The sequence below is a fragment of the Myxine glutinosa genome, chromosome 2, assembly GCF_964187855.1.
Source record: "Myxine glutinosa chromosome 2, kmMyxGlut1.1, whole genome shotgun sequence".
Lineage (NCBI taxonomy): Eukaryota > Metazoa > Chordata > Myxini > Myxiniformes > Myxinidae > Myxine > Myxine glutinosa.
In genome coordinates, this window is record NC_136262.1 from 223,612,310 (window position 1) to 223,629,915 (window position 17,606).

A 17,606-nucleotide genomic window follows, 5' to 3' on the forward strand; every position below is an offset into this window, starting at 1 on the left:
GATGAAACCAGCAGCATTCTTCAAAAACGGTCTCCAGGTAGGCCTCGTACTGTTAGAACTGAGGAAAGCAGAGCGGTCATTCAACAACAACTCGACAGTAACACAGCATTATCAACTCGTCGCTTATCAAATGTCACCAACATAAGCCGATCATCGATTCGAAGAATACTAAAAGACCTTAATGCGAAACCATATCGTCCCAGATTAATTCACAGGTGTGTTGAGGCATGTGAGACATTGCTTGGGTTAATGGATATGGACAATGATTTGCAGAACAGGATCTTGTGGTGAGATGAGTCCAAGTTTACTTTATCTGGTTCTGTGAATTGACATAACAGCGTGATATGGGCAGTAGACAACCCACGATTTACTGTTGAGCACAACGTCCAGTATCAAGCTAATGTGTCTGTCAGGGCCTTCTGGAGGCATTGTTGGACCAATATTTTTCGAAGAAAATGTGAATGCTGCAAATTACCTTCTAATGTTGGAGCAGCATGTATTTCCACTCAATGATGGCCACATGTGGTACATGCATGATGGCCTGCTCATTATTCACAGGCCTGCTCATTATGCTACCGGCATATGCCAGGCCCTTGATTTGAACTTTACAGACAAATGCATTGGCCGTCGTGGTCCGGTTGAATGGCCGTTGTGGTCTTGTGATTTAACACCCTGTGATTTCTTCCTTTGGGGTTTCCTCAAAGACAAAGTGTATGTGAGGAATCCTATGACCCTTAGAGACTTGAAACAATTCATCCGTAATGAGACTGCTGCCTTAACAACTGAAACATGCAGAACTGCATGTCAGAGTGCAGTTTGAACATTTGAACTGATCTGTTTCATGTATATTAGACTGATTAGACTGTTTAACGAGTAATCATGTTTTGTTTTGCACCAAAGAACAATAATAAACTTAGTTGTTTGTTGCAGGTATCGTTCTTCTAAATGTGCTCAGGGTTTCTGGATTACTATATATATATACAGTATATATATATATATATATATGTATATATATATATATATATATATATATATATATATATATATATATATATATATATATATATATATATATATATATATATATATATATGTATATATATATATATGTATATATATATATATATATATATATATATATATATCCTTCATTGAAATGTATAGGGCTGACAGGATGTAGGTAGTGGTATGCATAATCACATTTAAGCTGTCTAGCCTGGGTTTGAATCCTGACCCAGCTATAAACTGTCATCCCGGTGTTTCACAGGCAGTTGATTCATCAATGTCCCTTGGATGGATGTTATACTGGGCATCCCATCTCCTAGCATTAGTTTGTGGACGTTAAAGATCCCATGGTGTCTTTCATAAATAGTATGTGAGCTATCGCCGGCACCATGAACAAATTCCTGCCGTAACCAGCAGAGGGCACTGTATCAGTGGCACAGCCGTGCCCTCAGCCAAGATGCTATCCCGCAGCCTTGTACTGCATATGAACCAATAATTATTGAAATGTATTGTGATGTGAGCAATTAAAAAGTAATTTTGGTCGCTGTGGGACAGTGATCTCGAAATACTGAATAGGCTTCTCAACATTGATTGGCCAACTGCCCATGAGGAGTTAAATTAAGGGTTCTGAAGCGTCACTCGTAATACCCTCTCCCACCACCACCGGGAGCGGCGCTTCACGGTACACATTTACGAAGAGGATTTGCATCGCCCCACCTTCAGAACTCCTGGTGAGCGAACAAATGAAGTCGCTCCAGCCTTTGTCTTATGACACGTAGTTAGTCCCCTTGGCAACTCTGGTTGGTTGAGATTGCATAAGTAACACCCGAACCGAATACCCAACGGCAGACAGCGAGATGTCAAATGGCATATTTTAACGTGATGACAGATTGACAGGGCTCACAGGGACCCCACTAGGCTACTATTGCATTTTGCATGGGGCCCCCAAATGATGAACGCCACTGATTACTCGTGATTGAAAAATTTGATCAACAATGAAGTCTTCATGCACAGCAATATTAAGACCGTTTTGCCCAGTCATCAATGTGGCAAGTGAACAATCTGAGGGTTAGTTTTTCTCCAGGTATGTCGAAGTTGGCTGTTTAACCAATACGAGTACCTCAGTATCTTCTCCAAATATCTAATTTTCTATTTACACTTCATCATGTCACTCCCAGAGGAAATGTTGGGAGGGAAAGGGGAGAGGTGAATAGGAGAGGAGGTTGGTATGCAATATGATTGTACTATGCTATTAATGAATACCCATCCCTGCACCTGGACTTACAAATATTTTTTTGGTCATGAGTTGCACTTCTGGAGATTACTTTCCCTTCCAATTCTCTACTGTCCAGTTGCTTTTCTTGCTTTTTGCTATTTATTCAAATGCTTAGTTTGCTTGCATGTGCTTTGTATCATTGCAGTTTGCTATATTTATCAGTGGCAGTGGTATTGGGAGCCCCTTATATATACCAGCTCCGCCACCAAAGGTGGATGGAGGTTATGTTTTCGCCCCTGTCTGTTTGTTTGTTTGTTTGTCTGTCTGTCTGTCTGTCTGTCTGTCTGTGAACAAGATATCTCAAAAAGTTGTGAACTGATTCAAACAAAATTTGGCAGAGAGGTAGTGTATATGACAAGGACAACATTATTCAATTTCCCTCACAAGGCGTCAGGAAGGGCATCCGGCCATTAAAACATTGCCTCAAACAGGGAACCATGATTGTCATGGCCATGGGGCCCGCAAGGATAACCTCCACTCTCGCGGGGAAAAAATGGCCTTAAAACGATCATTCATTCATTCATTTCATTCATTCCTCAGAAGATCCAAATTCGGATCCGGCTAGTAGAATTTTTTAAGTGATCCTTCACCATTTGGAGATAGGGCCAAAAACGATATGTAGCACGATATCTCAAAAAGCTATACACGGATGTGGACGAAACTTGGTGGACCGGTTGTGTGTGTGACAAGGACAAATAGATTCGATTTTGGTGAAGATCTGAATATGGATTCGGATACGATACTTATTTAATTTTTTAAGTGATTCTTCACCATTGAGAGATCGGGTGAAAAGCGATATATAACATGATATTTTAAAACGTTATGGACGAGTTATGACCAAAGTTGGTGGACGAGTTGGTTATATGACAAGAACAAGTCTATTCCATTTTGGTTCAGGTCCGAATCCAGGTCTGGCCTATCAGTTTGATACAAAACATAAACTGTTCAGCGTGGCGGGGTTATGCGCTCTACCAAGTACCGTTCTAGTTTGTCTCTGCCATTTACTACTGCCATCATGATTATTTTTATTTTTATATATACCAATTAGCATTGATCTTACTGTATATAAAAAACAAGCTAATCCTTATTTCAGAGCAATATTTGAGCATCGGAAGGCCTTTCTACTATTTCCAGATACCTATTCACTGAAAACTGGAGATTACACGTGGCAAAATGTCAATAGGCCATTTTATAGTCAAGGATAGAGCAGTAAACAAATGAATGTATACATGGTCCACTGAATATCATCTTCCAAATCCATATGTCCATTTCAAAGGCAGGTTTGTGAATATGCTGAAGGCCAGGGCACAGAAGTCTGCAATGAAACCCACACTACTCTAGTTAAAGACTTGTTCTCGAAGCCAGTTTGGCAGCCAAACAAAGAAGGCTATAGACCAGCTTCCTGCTTTTGCACATGACATCCATACTTTGAACTGATAGGCTGTCTAGCAGCTGCATCTTTCTCTGCTTTGCTTTGCCCCACCTTAAGAAACCTTTCAGATTGGAGGTGTGGCAGCACCACATAAAATAACTAGAAGGGCACTTGGTAGAGCGCATACCTCCGCCAGGCTGAACAGTTTGTTTTGTATCCCACTGATAGGCCGGATCTGGATTAGGAGCTGAACCAAAATCTAATCGGTTTGTTCTCGTCACCTAACCAACTCGTCCACCAAGTTTAGTCTTAACTCGTCCATGACCTTTTAAAATATCATGTTATATATCACTTTTCACCCGATCTCTCAATGGTGAAGAATCGCTTAAATATTAAATAATTCTATCAGCTGGATCCAAAGCCGGATCTTCTCCAAAATCTAATAATTTCGTCCTCGTCACATACACTACCTCTCCGCCAAATTTCGTTTGAATCCATCCAAAACTTTTTGAGATATCTTGTTCACAAACAGACAGAAAAACAAACAATGGTGAAAACATAACCTCCATCCACCTTTGGTGGTGGAAGTAAAAATATCAAATCTCCTGGTCCTGTCTTTTATAGATGTATTTTCGGTACCATGCCCTGGTGACCGCAAAACTGTGCTCCAGGTTCTGGACAAAAGCAAGATCCAGGGACAGCTAAAACACTTCCTTTTTTTAAATGCACAAATATAAAGGCAAAGACAATTGTGAATGATTTCAACCAAAAATAGCTAAATAAATAAAAAGTACAAAGTTAAAATGAATCCATACTCATTTCACAAATGTTTACACACACACAAAGTTTGATATAGCAGTCAGACATGCAAGAAGTGGACCAATTCAACCCCTCCTCCCAAAAAAAAAATCAAGTGTGAAAGTGTTAAAAACATTTATTGATCAAAGCACATCCTTCGGAAAGTTTTAAGGAGATATCAAAACAATGGACTGGATAACAGCTGCATAGTGTGAAGTAAGACAGAGAGGTGCCTCACGCAGAGGAAATCAGAACCAGTGTTGTTTGATCCCGGCAGTTGGTGGATCACAAACAGCATGTGCACCATCACAATAACCTGCTGAGCCACGGGGCATCTGCTATTTCAAAAGCCTGTTTGTTTTTGCACAGCGCAAGCCTAAAAGGCCCGTCTCCATCTGCCACAGATCTATTGCATTTCTTTCTGTCAAGTATTTTCCATGAGATAAAATATCCTGAGGGTTAAATAACTTGAACTGACACTCAATCTACTAATTACACAATCCTCAACAATCATAAATCATTTCCATTGTTTATAAAAACAAGAGGATGGCTTCGCGGTTAGGGTGCCGGCTTGGGATCGTAGGATCCTGGGTTCGAATCCCGGTCGATCGCTGAATTAACACCAGGGGGGTTGACTCAGCCTGTTCATCCTTCCGAGGTCGGCAAATTTGAGTACCAGCTTGCTGGGATGAATGATCACGGTGTGTACCTCGATTTAGAATAGGTACACCGTATCCCTGTGCATCAAAGAGTGTGACCAAGGGTTTGGCGTCAGGAAGGGCATCCGGCCATAAAAACATTGCCTCAAACAGGGAACCATGATTGTCATGGGGCCCGCAAGGCTAACCCCTGCTCTAGCGGGGAAAATGGCCTAAAAACGATCATTCATTCATTCATTCGTAAAAACAAGAGGATAAAACATTTTGGGATATCGCTCTGAGGAAGGGCTAAGCCCGAAACGTCAGCGCTTCTGCAAATTATTTTAACGGCGACAAGCAAAACGATTTTGTGCGAGTTCTTTTTCAGACCGCGAGTTCTTTGCTGGAATTAGCGACTACCTTTTTAGTGAATCATCGTACAGACTCCTCAAGATGGATTTACTTACTCTTCAATTTCATTTTGAGGTTTCCTCTGCATTTAAATGCATAGGAATACCTATTGTTTTTCCTAGAGTTTTTCTTTTTCTTCCGCCAGTCGTTGACTTTTGAAAACTTTAAATTAATGTTCTCAGCAACCGTTGGTTCGATTGACATGAAATTTTCACCAAGTGATTGCCTAGACACGTATAATTTTTAATGCTAATTATGACATCAAAGGTCACGTAGTATGGGCGCCATCTTGGAAAACACCTTCAACTTTGCACCTCCATATCTCTGAAACGGCTCAAAGAAAAAATTGAGTCATGGCTCATTCTAAAGAACTTTGCAATTTGACCAAAAACATGTTTATTTAGGATATTTAAAGTGCTGCCGTTACCAGGTTAGAATTCGACAAATAGACCCATTGATGCCACGAATATGATCTTTTTTTTACATAACCTGAGGGGTCCTTCACAATTATCGACATTTTCACGAGCGTACAAAACGTACGTTGGGGAGGAGGGGGGTCCGACCCGGTGTACGCTTTTTAAAAAGTAAAAAAATGTCGGTAAGAAAACGTCGCCACGCACAAATAACTGAGAAGCCCAGAATACTTACCTCTTGCCCTTGATTAGGAAACTGACTGTATTGAAAATTTAATATGTTGTGATTTATTTTCTTGTTCGATGTGATGAAATTTCTGAATAAATTAATAAACGACAAACCAAAAAAATTGAAGTGTACTTAAAATTCAACATCATGAACATTCCTATAGCCGTTTAAAATATGGGGTTCTATGATCGAGCCTATCACTAGAGTATTGTAGTATAGTGGAGCAACAGGTAGATATGAGATTACCAAGGATATGTTCAGATCTAGCATGAAAGGCATCTGTGATAATGAACAGTTATCATCCAATTTGGAGGAATGGAAATACATATCCAAACATATGGATCGGTGATATGGCTTTGTCTGCTTCCGGAAGGGCAGCTGTGGAGACTATGATTGCAGATGCATGGCTGATGAAGTGAGAGCTGGGAATGTATGGAAGCTACCCACTGGCGACAAATGGCTCTTCCCTCCCATAACACCAGACCCAGAGTGTCCTGGCCACTACATGACCCTACATCAGCTGTCAAGAACTTTGGCATTCAGCAACCCTGACCAACATGTGAAGGATACAATCAAAAGTTGCAACAAATGCAGGTAATGATGATAAAAAGTACTGAAGAATTGTATTCTTTATTTCATGAACACAAGAAGTTCAGGTAAATATTATGATTACACTACTTTTGATGCATAGTGCGTTATTGTCATATAATTTCAGGTATGTCTACACCAGTATAGCTGATGAAGACAAACACATCAAGCTCATCCACGGTGGTGTTCGGGCATTCAACAGAACTGACCAACCAGCTGAAAAGCAACACTGATGTCCAGTCTGTGATGCAAACTACCCCACACGGTACCAGCTACTCAGGCACCAGAACAAAGATAACCACAAGCAGGAAAAGGATAGGCCAGCTAAAGGAAAAAAAAATTGACTATATCGACCAAATTCTAGGCCTAACTCTCGTCTTGAAGAAGCAACTCATTACATGGGGAATCCCCACATGATCGTCATGTGGTTTTTTTTTGTAAACAGTTTCTACTCGGGCGGTTCTATGTATTTCAATCAATCATTTAATATTCATTTCATCATTTTTCTGTTTGATTCCATCTTGACATGGAACACAGGCCCCCGAAAACTACTCAGAAATACCGGGATGGTGGGGGATAGTTTCACCCTAGTTTAAGTTTAAAGCGTAGTAGAATAATTTAATATTGATTTGATTTGTTCACTTTTAAAAGCTGATAGTGAGCTGGAAAAAGTTAATTTACATATATATTTTAATAGTAATTCTAAGCAATGGTACTTTCTCACAACCTAGAAGCTAGCTAGCTACATGCACCACAAGGTGAAATACCATGATGTGACATGGTTGAACACGATTGGAGAATCGTAACAATCACTGTTGGGTGATTTGACGTTCGTGAGAAATAATTCGGTGTTCAAACATATATATTCTTTGTTTTTATTTAATCTGTTCATGATGTTCAAATACCATAGAAAAAATGTAGGAATATTGTGGTGAGTGAATACGTGCCTGTTTATTTTATGCTCTATATCCAAGCGGCACCAAGCTGCACCAGGCTAGCATCTGACGTTTTACTGTACCTGTATTGGAAATACGTAACTGAGCAATTTCCAATGAGTAGGCCTACAAATCTGATGAGGTACTGTAATGGACACTTCGGTATTAAAAGATGCAAAAAATATCAACATTTTTCTTGTGCACTTTTGGGGGGACGGAGAGGGGTCATGAAAAAGAGTACTCTTTGTACACTTATGAAAATGTCGATAATTGTGAAGGACCCCTGAGTGAAAAAAATTCACAATGCAAAAAATTTCGACGTCATACATCAATAGTTCGGCTGCCATATTGTTTTTTGTTAAAAAAAACAACTAAAACCTCTTTTTCTCCACAACGGCTGAACAGATCGAGCCCACACTTTGCAGGCACAATCAAACGCCCATGACGAACAAAAAGTTACCACATGACGACGTCGTATGTCGCATCGGTTAGGAGTTATGTCGTTTTTAAGCATAAACTTTAAATCCTATGTCCTCCGTATTTTTTGATGATATCGAGTGGAAACTTTACACAAACGTTCCCCATGTGGAGAAGTTAAAACGTTACTTGGGAAGTTTCAATAAGCCACATGACATGACAACATGTTGTGGTCCTTGTGTGCTTCCCTCTCTCCCGCTCTTGTCTTCCGCTCCATTCATTGCATGTTTTGTGTGTCCATTTGTTATTTTGTGATTAATGTTAGCTCTTACACGAGCCTCGATCTTGTATACAAAAAATAATAATAATAATATTAATAATAAAATGGTTTGGCCGCAGTATATAATTGAACAAAAATCTTTAAAAGCTTCGGTCTCTTGAACTGCTGCATTGATCGACTTGATATTTTAATGCCATGTAGCTCTCATCAAGGGGAATAAGTGTTTCAAATTTCAACATGATTGGTTGTACGGACTGGAAGCTAGAAGTCGTTATTGTTGAAAGAAGAAGAAACGCAACACTTTTTCTTACGTAAGACCAAAGAATGAAGTCTATGCACGGCACCTATTGGCGAGTCATCGACAGCAACCGGGAGAAACTCTTGATGAATACCTGCAGGCATTGAAGCATTTGAGTGGAGACTGTAATTACAGGGCTGTCGCTGCTGAGAAATATAAGGAGTCCATCCGGGATGCCTTCATAAGTGGATTGCAGCCCCGTGTCATTCTCCAACGGCACCTCGAGAATAAAACGTTGGATCTCGCGACACTTTTGACCAGGCTCGGGCTCTCGATCAAGCTCAGAGGTGTTCTGAGTCATATACGGCACCTGTGACACCCCTGAACACAGTTAAACTTCTTTGGTCGTTAGCCCTACTGCCGAAGCCGAAACAACGACTTGCCAACCTACTCGTCCAGATGACTCTCAAGTAGTCACCGCTGCTGGAAAGCAACAGAAGTGCTTTTTTTGTGTGAACTTTTGACACTCTCGACAAGTTTGTCCCACTCGGGATTCTGTATCTTACTATAATTCACCAAATGATCCACCACGCGGTAACCCGGGTTGTCCCGTGATTTTTAATCATTTTACATAATTAATTAATCTATTTTAGGGGGAGTGTAACTGGGTTCGTGTGATAGAAAAATCCTTTGTGTCAGTGAATCGATGTCAGTGTCAGTGTGTATGTCATGTGTGTATCGATGAATCAGTCTCATTTGTTGTCGAGACGGATGCTTCAGACAATGCGATCACCGCCACTCTTAATCAAGCCGGAAGACCTGTGGCATTTTTCTCTAGGACACTGAATGCAAGTGAACGCAAACATTCTTCAGTGGAGAAAGAGGCCTATGCTATTGTTGAATCATTGCGCAAGTGGTGACACTATCTGACTGGGCGCCACTTCACCCGGATCACCGATCAGAAGTCCGTAGCCTTCATGTTAGACTCCAAACAATCGGGCAAGATCAAGAATGATAAAATACAAAGATGGAGGATCGAGCTTGCCTGTTACAACTTGGACATACAGTTCCGACCCGGGAGCGAGAACATAGTGGGATACACATTATCCAGAGCATACTGATCGGCAATCAGCACAGACACATTGATCAAACTACACAATTCTCTCTGGCATCCGGGCATCACAAGGATGGTACATTTCGTAAGAACTCGGAATCTTCCCTTCTCTGTTGAGGATGTGAAGAAGGTAACGGCCTCCTGTCCAGTGTGTGCCGAGTGCAAACCACGATTCCATAGACCGCAACAGTAACATTTGATAAAAGCTACACAACCCTTTGAAAGACTCAGTATATATTTAAAAGGGGCCCATACCATCATCTACGGCTAACCACTACTTGCTTAATGTAATAGATCCCATTCTCTCTTTTCCCATTCGCCATTCCTTATCCTGACATGACAACTTGCACCGTGATCAGATGTCTTAGTCAACTCTTTGCTATATTTGGTATGCCGGCTTACATACATTCTGACAGGGGAACTTCCTTTATCCACAGAATTGCAGCACTTCCTACACTCTCGTGTCTCAACCAGTCGTACTACCCCGTACAATCCTGAAGGGTACGGCCAGTGTGAACGTTACAATGGTGTGATTTGGAATAATATTCTTCTGGCTCTCAAATCGCGAGACCTATCAAGCCCTCAATGGGAGGATGTTCTGTTAGACGCATTACATTCCATACGTTCGCTACTCTCGACTGCTACCAGTGTTACTCCACATGAGCGTTTATTAAATTATCAACGTCGGTCTACAAGTGGCTGTTCAATTCGGAAATGGCTTTCCTCACCAGGGCCTGTTCTCTTGAAACGTTATGTGCGACAATCAAAGTATGACCCACTCATTGAGGAGGTGGAACTGCTTGAGGCAAACCCTCAGTATGCTCATGTGCGTTACCCTGGTGGTAAAGAGACAACTGTCTGCGTGACCTGGCACAATGTGGTAAGGTCCAAAACTCTGGTGGCATCGATCCTCCTGTACATAAACCACCTGAACTAGTCATGAGTAGGTGATAAATGTTGCTTCTGGGACACCTCTGTTTAACATGGGAAATCCCTATCTAATGTCATTTACCCCCTTGTCTTTTTCAAAAATCATAAACACCTCTATTTCTCCCTCTATGAACCTATAATCCTTCTCACCTTATGAACCTATAATCCTTCTCGCCTTATGAACCTATAATCCTTCTCACCTTATGAACCTATAATCCTTCTCACCTTATGAACCTATGATTTTCTTCCTTTATGAATCTATAATCCTTCTAGCCTTATGAACCTATGATCCTTCTCACTTACATGTAATTTTTACCCTATTCCCCCCACTACCCCCTTAATGTAGTTCCTTAGACCACTCTACTAATGAGCCTATAAATATATTATCTCTTTCTAACTTTTTAAAGAGTTCCATTCTCCTATAGAACTCATCCCCATCAAGTATATTTATAAAGTATACAGGTTCCTTAACCTTTTGTTGTGAAAGTATAAAGTGGTATGTTTCATGGAGGGTTCTTGTTTGACCTCCTCCTCTCCCACATACCATTTTAAAATTATAATATTTATTATCCGATTGATAACCATTAAAGTTCTCACTCCACTCTAATATATTTTTCTTCCCACCCTCCATTACCCCACTTAACAAATGAATACGTTTATCCGTCTTGAGAACCTTCTGACCAGTGATTCTCTCAACCTCTTGAATCTGATATTTTTCACATTTCGTTGTGTTTTCCATTTATATACCAAGGTTGATTACACCTCCACTCTTTAGTCTGGTTGATACTTGGTTCTATCATTTATATAATAGAAAAAAGGTGGCGGTAGCCTGTTAAAATCCCTAACCCCCCTTTTTAACATCACTTATAAATATATCTTATCACTTATATATATCTTATCACTTATATATCTTATCACTTATATATCTTATCACTTATATCTTATCACTTATATATCTTATCACTTATATACTTATATAACCATAAGGGAGACTATCAATTCCATTTTCTAAAATAAACCTCTTATCATCAAAAGCCCCCAATGCTTTCTTATTCACCTCTTCTGAATATAATTGATGTTTATAACTTCTTATTCCATTAATCTTTCTAAACTCTTCTTTCTTTGTTGTTAAACAGTTATAATAATCCTTAAAGTTTATTGTTTCTTTAATGACATTTTTCTTTACACCTTTTAACTTCTTATCAGTCTTTTCAACGTTATTCACAATGTATTTATAAGCATAAGCCTTCGACCTCAATCCCACAAATTCACTCATAACATTTCCTCCCAATTCATCCTTGAACTTTCCAATCACCTTTTTATTTTTAGAAGAGAACAACTCACTCTCTGGACTGTAATTACTTGTATCATAGATATTAATGTCCTTTTTCATGTCTGAATAAACATCATCAGTATTAATTTTCAAAATAAAACTATCAGTATCCATATACAACAATGACACATTATCCTTATACTTTGATTTTAGATTAATATAAAAGTAATCATACATTAATGACTTTGACAAGTCAAGAATTGATGTTCCAATGTAAATAGGTTTGTCCATTTCAATACTCTCTTTAACCAAATGGATCGCACAAAAGTTCTCAGTAAAGACCTCAGCTCTAGTAAAACTCGGTCTATTAATTAATTTTGATGCTTGTTCCCAAGATGTTGCTAGTCTGATATTTTGTCTTTTCCTCACATTCTCCATGGTCTTACCAAAGACCGCATTATTCATCAATTTATAAAAGTCTTTCTCAAAATCTGTTTTTGACTCTGTTCTTCTTTGTGTATTAAAATCAATGTACCCCTTTAACCAATGCATTTGATTGAACTTTAGAACCCTGTGGATCTTCTCTACTCTTCGACCTTTTGATAAATATTGTCGCAAATTTCTTTGGTGTAGTACATAATTTTTCTTGTTATATAATGTAGTAAGTAATTTTTCTGTTGATTCACCTATATCAAACGATCGTTGATAATCACTCAACCATTCTTTCTTTGGACTTTCTTTCTCACAAGCAAATGGAAGATCTTTATGTTTGATATGAAGTTCTTCAGGATATTTTAAATCGACCTCAAAATAATAACCAACCTTTGAATCATCCAATTCTTTTTGTGTAGAGATACATACATCTTGTAAAACCTTTGTGTAGTCTTTTTCCTTTACCCATCTTAGTTTCCCATAAGGAAGAGCTTGAGACATTGCCCAGCCATACAATTTGTTTGCGTCATAGTACATCAAGTAAGAACTCTCTTTCGTTGAATCATAATTTGGAAGATATTTGTTATTTGCTTTTGCGTATCTGCTCGAGCATACTTGTGAAATTCCACCTCTTTTTGCCTTTTCAATCATCAAAAGCATATCGACATCGGTTATCAAATCCAAAGCTTGTTTTGTCATTTTCAACATCGCGCTCCAAGCCAATCCAGGTGCTGTGTAGTAGTGAGCAGGATCCAATCCATATCCAGTGCGACAAACAGATCTAAAGGCTTCAAATACATCGGCCAATAAAAGCACATCAGTTTTGAGATACAAATCGTGATACTCGCCAAGATTCTTGATGTTATATTTTTCCCAAACATTTTGTGCGTGTACATAATCTTTATCAGATATATGACTGTTGTTTAATTTGTTATCGAAATTTTCTTTTAAAGGAAGTTGTGTTTCATTGAATCTCTCAAATGAGTTCATATAGTCATAGGGGTAAATTCCCTTTTGTGTTAGAAAATCTTTATCTGGAAAATACTCTGAAAGACATGGAAACTCTTTTAGATTTTGAACCAAGTTAGCCAATGGACTTGCCATGAATTTAAATGTATCAAGAAATCTGATATGAGTAATAGGAGATATGTGAATTGTTTTTGTGAATGAAATGTATTTCTGATCTGTGTTAGGAATTGCTGAAATGTGTCCAGATGTCTTTGAAAGTTCATTAATAAATAGATGCGTATCATAATGAGCATTGTTATGAAGAAAGACAGGAATGAAAGAGTGGAGTTGATAATTAATATTACAACTTTGATGAGCTGGACCTCTATATTTACCAGTGAGATGACAATGATCTCTAACCTTTAGACCTTCACCAATTTTTTCCTCACAAATATGACAAACATTGTTTTTTCTAAATTCCCTTTTCTGTTCACTCGTCAAGGACATTGGTTTATTAGTTTCTCTCATTATCTTGGTTAATCGGACACAGTCTTTTTCTAGTCGTTTCACAAACTCCTCTGGGGTATTTGAGCCTCTATACTCCTCTACCTTGTTATATTTATCACCAACGGATGATTTGATATAATAACAAAAACCGCAAGGTGTATGTTTTTGATATTTATTTGTGTATGATTATTTTGGATCTGGAGAAGCAGTATCTATTTTTTCTAGAATACTTTCAAAATCAGCATATATAACAAATGGATGTTTGATCTTTTTCTTTTCATCTTTGAATGTGATATTTGAGCCTTCTTTAGGCATATTGATTACCGTTGATTTATGTTCACCACAATAATTTGAATGTTTATCTAATCTTTCTTGTGTATGGAAGAAGTTAAGACAACGCAAACAAATATATATTTTATTTGTTCTTTTACATACTTGTGGTTTTATTAATTTAGCAATATCTTTAATGTATGTATAATGTGAATTTTCCTCTGAATTAAAATATAGAAGATTAATATGAGTTTGTTTACAATTGTCAGAAAGCTTTAAAACCTGAATGCTGTTTGTTTCTGTTAGACCATAAACATTAACTGATAAATTATTTATCTTTTCAAATTTAGGAATATCATTTAAAGCCATAGGAAACTTTAGATCTTTCGTATTTAATGTATTCTCATATTTTTTATAATGAGATACTCTTTCATCATGAAAATGTGGAGGATGTAAGTGTGCTAGAATAGACCAGAGAAAACATTTATTGTCTTTATTTTTGATATTGATAACTGCTTTTCTATTTTTGATAACACTGGGTAAATCAATGTAGGAAGAAGCTTTTAGAGGATCTGATTTAAGAATATGAATGTCTATGTAAATAATTTTTCCTATATTGAATCCACTTCCTACGATTGAATTATCCACATCTTGCTCTTGTTTAATAAGTTCATCATAGACTCCTGATGTTTTAAAATCTTGATATGAAGATATAAAGTGTGGCTCAGTTCTCATGTATGGTGTATCTATAACTCCTTCGTCCTTTGTCATTTCTAATTTTACTCCCATATAAAATTTAAGTGGTTTCATTTCTTTTAGTGTTTTTTCAATCAACGTTTGAACAGCAGGTTTAACTATTTCTACAGCATCAACTATAGACTCTGGTTCAGGAGGTTTGAAGTTAAAGACTCTTATTTTAATATGTCCTTTGAATGCGCCATCAGAGTTTTTAGTTGTGATAAAATTTGATAAATGTAGAATTTTTTAAGATGTATTTCGAAGCCTTTCTTGAGGATATTTTTATTACATGCAGAACAGTGTTTTGTTTCCTTCTGAATAGGAGATAGTAGGTGAAGTAGATTAAATGTGTGTTTGTTAGTTTTAAGGTGTCTTTTGTATTGTTTATATTCTTGTTCACAAACGTCGCAATACGTTGCTTTGATCATATTTATTTATATAGTAAAATTATACTTAAAACAAAGTGCCTTTCTTAGAGGCTTTTTAAAAGATGAAACTGTGCTTAAAGTAAAACACCTTTGAGCTTTTCAACTCGTTTTATGTATATAACTTTACTTAAAGTAAAACACCTTTGAGCTTTTCAACTCGTTTTATGTATATAACTTTACTTAAAGTAAAACACCTTTGAGCTTTTCAACTCGTTTTATGTATATAACTTTACTTAAAGTAAAACACCTTTGAGCTTTTCAACTCGTTTTATGTATATAACTTTACTTAAAGTAAAACACCTTTGAGCTTTTCAACACGTTTTATGTATATAACTTTACTTAAAGTAAAGCGTCTATGTATTAGCCAGAAAGTTTAGATACTCTAGTTCATCAATTTCAATTTCACTATCTGAGTCATCAATAAAGCTACTCTCATAACTATCATTTGAACACAAACTATTAGTATCATAACTATCTTCAGATCCTAGACTCTCAGTATAATAACTCTCGGAGTATTGACTGTTAATATCACTCATTTACATACCATTAAACTTCCATCAATATCTATATATTTTCTTTCATTAGAACTAATAACCACAATATTTTTTACATTAAATGTTATTTTCAAATAATCTCTAATAATCAGAGTACGGAATGATAGTTCACCACTAATATTCATATTATTAATTTCACCCATATCTTTGGGTCTATTAAAGAATATACAAATGTTTCCTCGAGAATCGTTTATGGTCTTATCATTCATTTTCAAAGCTTCTTTATCAATGACCTTTTCAAGCTTTGAGTAAATTGTTAGTAGTAGTGGAGAAACTTTTGTCAAATTTACTTTAATAGAGTTATTAATTAACATAGCTTGTCCCGTAAATTTAATAAAAGGACACATGTTATTCTCCATTATGGGTTTAATCCAAAAATTTCCATATTTATCTTTGTTCAATTTAACATCTTTGACATATTTTTCTATATCTTCCACCGAAGTAGAGATTGATTGAAATTTGTCTTTTGTGTTTTACTTTAAGCACAGTTTCATCTTTAAAAAAGTCTCTAAAAAAGGCACTTTGTTTTAAGTATAATTTTACTTTATAAATATGATAAATTCTGAAGGATATTTAGAATTTCCAGACTCTCCATATGATAAATTAGAAATCTGCCACCATTGTGGTAGAATAGGGCTTAATAATGAGGGTTCATATAAACAATGTATTTTCTGTGATTTAATTTTAATTAATGATAATAAAAAATATAGAAAAATATATAACTCTTTTAAATTAGAACCAAAAATGAATTACTTTACAAGATTAATAAGAGAGATGAATGTTAAGTATTATGGTGATAATACACCATTTCTTACAAGGGAAGAGACTATTTGTATTGAGGAAATGTATAAGGGTTTAATGATATTTATTATTCAAAATAATTTTAATGGAAATGTTAATACAAGATACTATATAAACAAAATAATGGATTATTTTGAAATTAAACCTGAACTCAGGATAAAATATAGAGTTTCTCAAAAAACTCAAAAAAAGTTAGATGACTTGTTTTCCAAATATATAAATGAATGATTTTTTACCCGTTTGGGAAAATAAGATAAAATTTAATAACCATAAAAATCTTCCAAATTCATTGAGATGTCTAATAGTCGGTTCAAGCGGATGTGGAAAAACCTGTTTACTTTTAAAGATGCTCCTTAGTCCTAATTTTTTAGATTATGATAATTTAATAATTTTTACAAAGTCAAGTTTTCAACCCGAGTATCAACTACTCTCACAGGGTTTTAATGCGGGTCTTAAAAAGGAAGACATTATCGGTTTATTTAAACTTCAAAACAAACTAAATGATTATGATATTGATGATATAATACAATTATTTTGTGATACACAGAAATCAAAATCAAAACCAAAACCCATAACTTGTATTCTCAGTGATAATACAGATGATATACCTTCACCTCAAGATTTAGATAAATCAAAAAAGAACCTCGTTATCTTTGATGATTGTGTTAATGAGAGAAACCAAACAGTAATGGATAGCTACTATACAAGAGGGAGACATTCTTCTTGTAATTGTATTTATCTTAGTCAGTCATATTTTCAACTCCCTCGGCGCTCAATAAGAAACAATGCTAATACTTTTATTTTATTTAAGTTAAATTCAATAGATACAAATAATTTTTGGAGAGATAATTGTTCTACATTATGTAGTAAGAAGGAATTTGAAAATAATATGAAACACACGATTGGAAAATATAAATATATTGTTGTGAAACAAGATGAGATACTAAATGATATTTTTCAATAAATAAATACAGAAAATGAATACCGAAGAAAGAGTAAGAAAGTTTAAAG

The 17,606-nt window shown here is 36.5% G+C and overlaps 1 protein-coding gene and 1 long non-coding RNA gene across 2 annotated transcripts in view; one reads left to right on the forward strand and one right to left on the reverse strand.

The window, feature by feature from the left end:
• LOC144890716 (uncharacterized) overlaps positions 1 to 7,849 on the forward strand; it is a 57,173-nt gene extending 49,324 nt beyond the window's left edge. Inside the window, exons 3-4 of the long non-coding RNA XR_013622483.1 lie at positions 6,521 to 6,736; positions 6,858 to 7,849. This is a non-coding gene — a long non-coding RNA (uncharacterized LOC144890716). The remainder of the gene's footprint in view (positions 1 to 6,520; positions 6,737 to 6,857) is intronic.
• The window catches only part of LOC137420800 (insulin receptor), a 352,072-nt gene that overhangs the window by 240,827 nt on the left and 93,639 nt on the right, over positions 1 to 17,606 (reverse strand). The window lies entirely within an intron of this gene.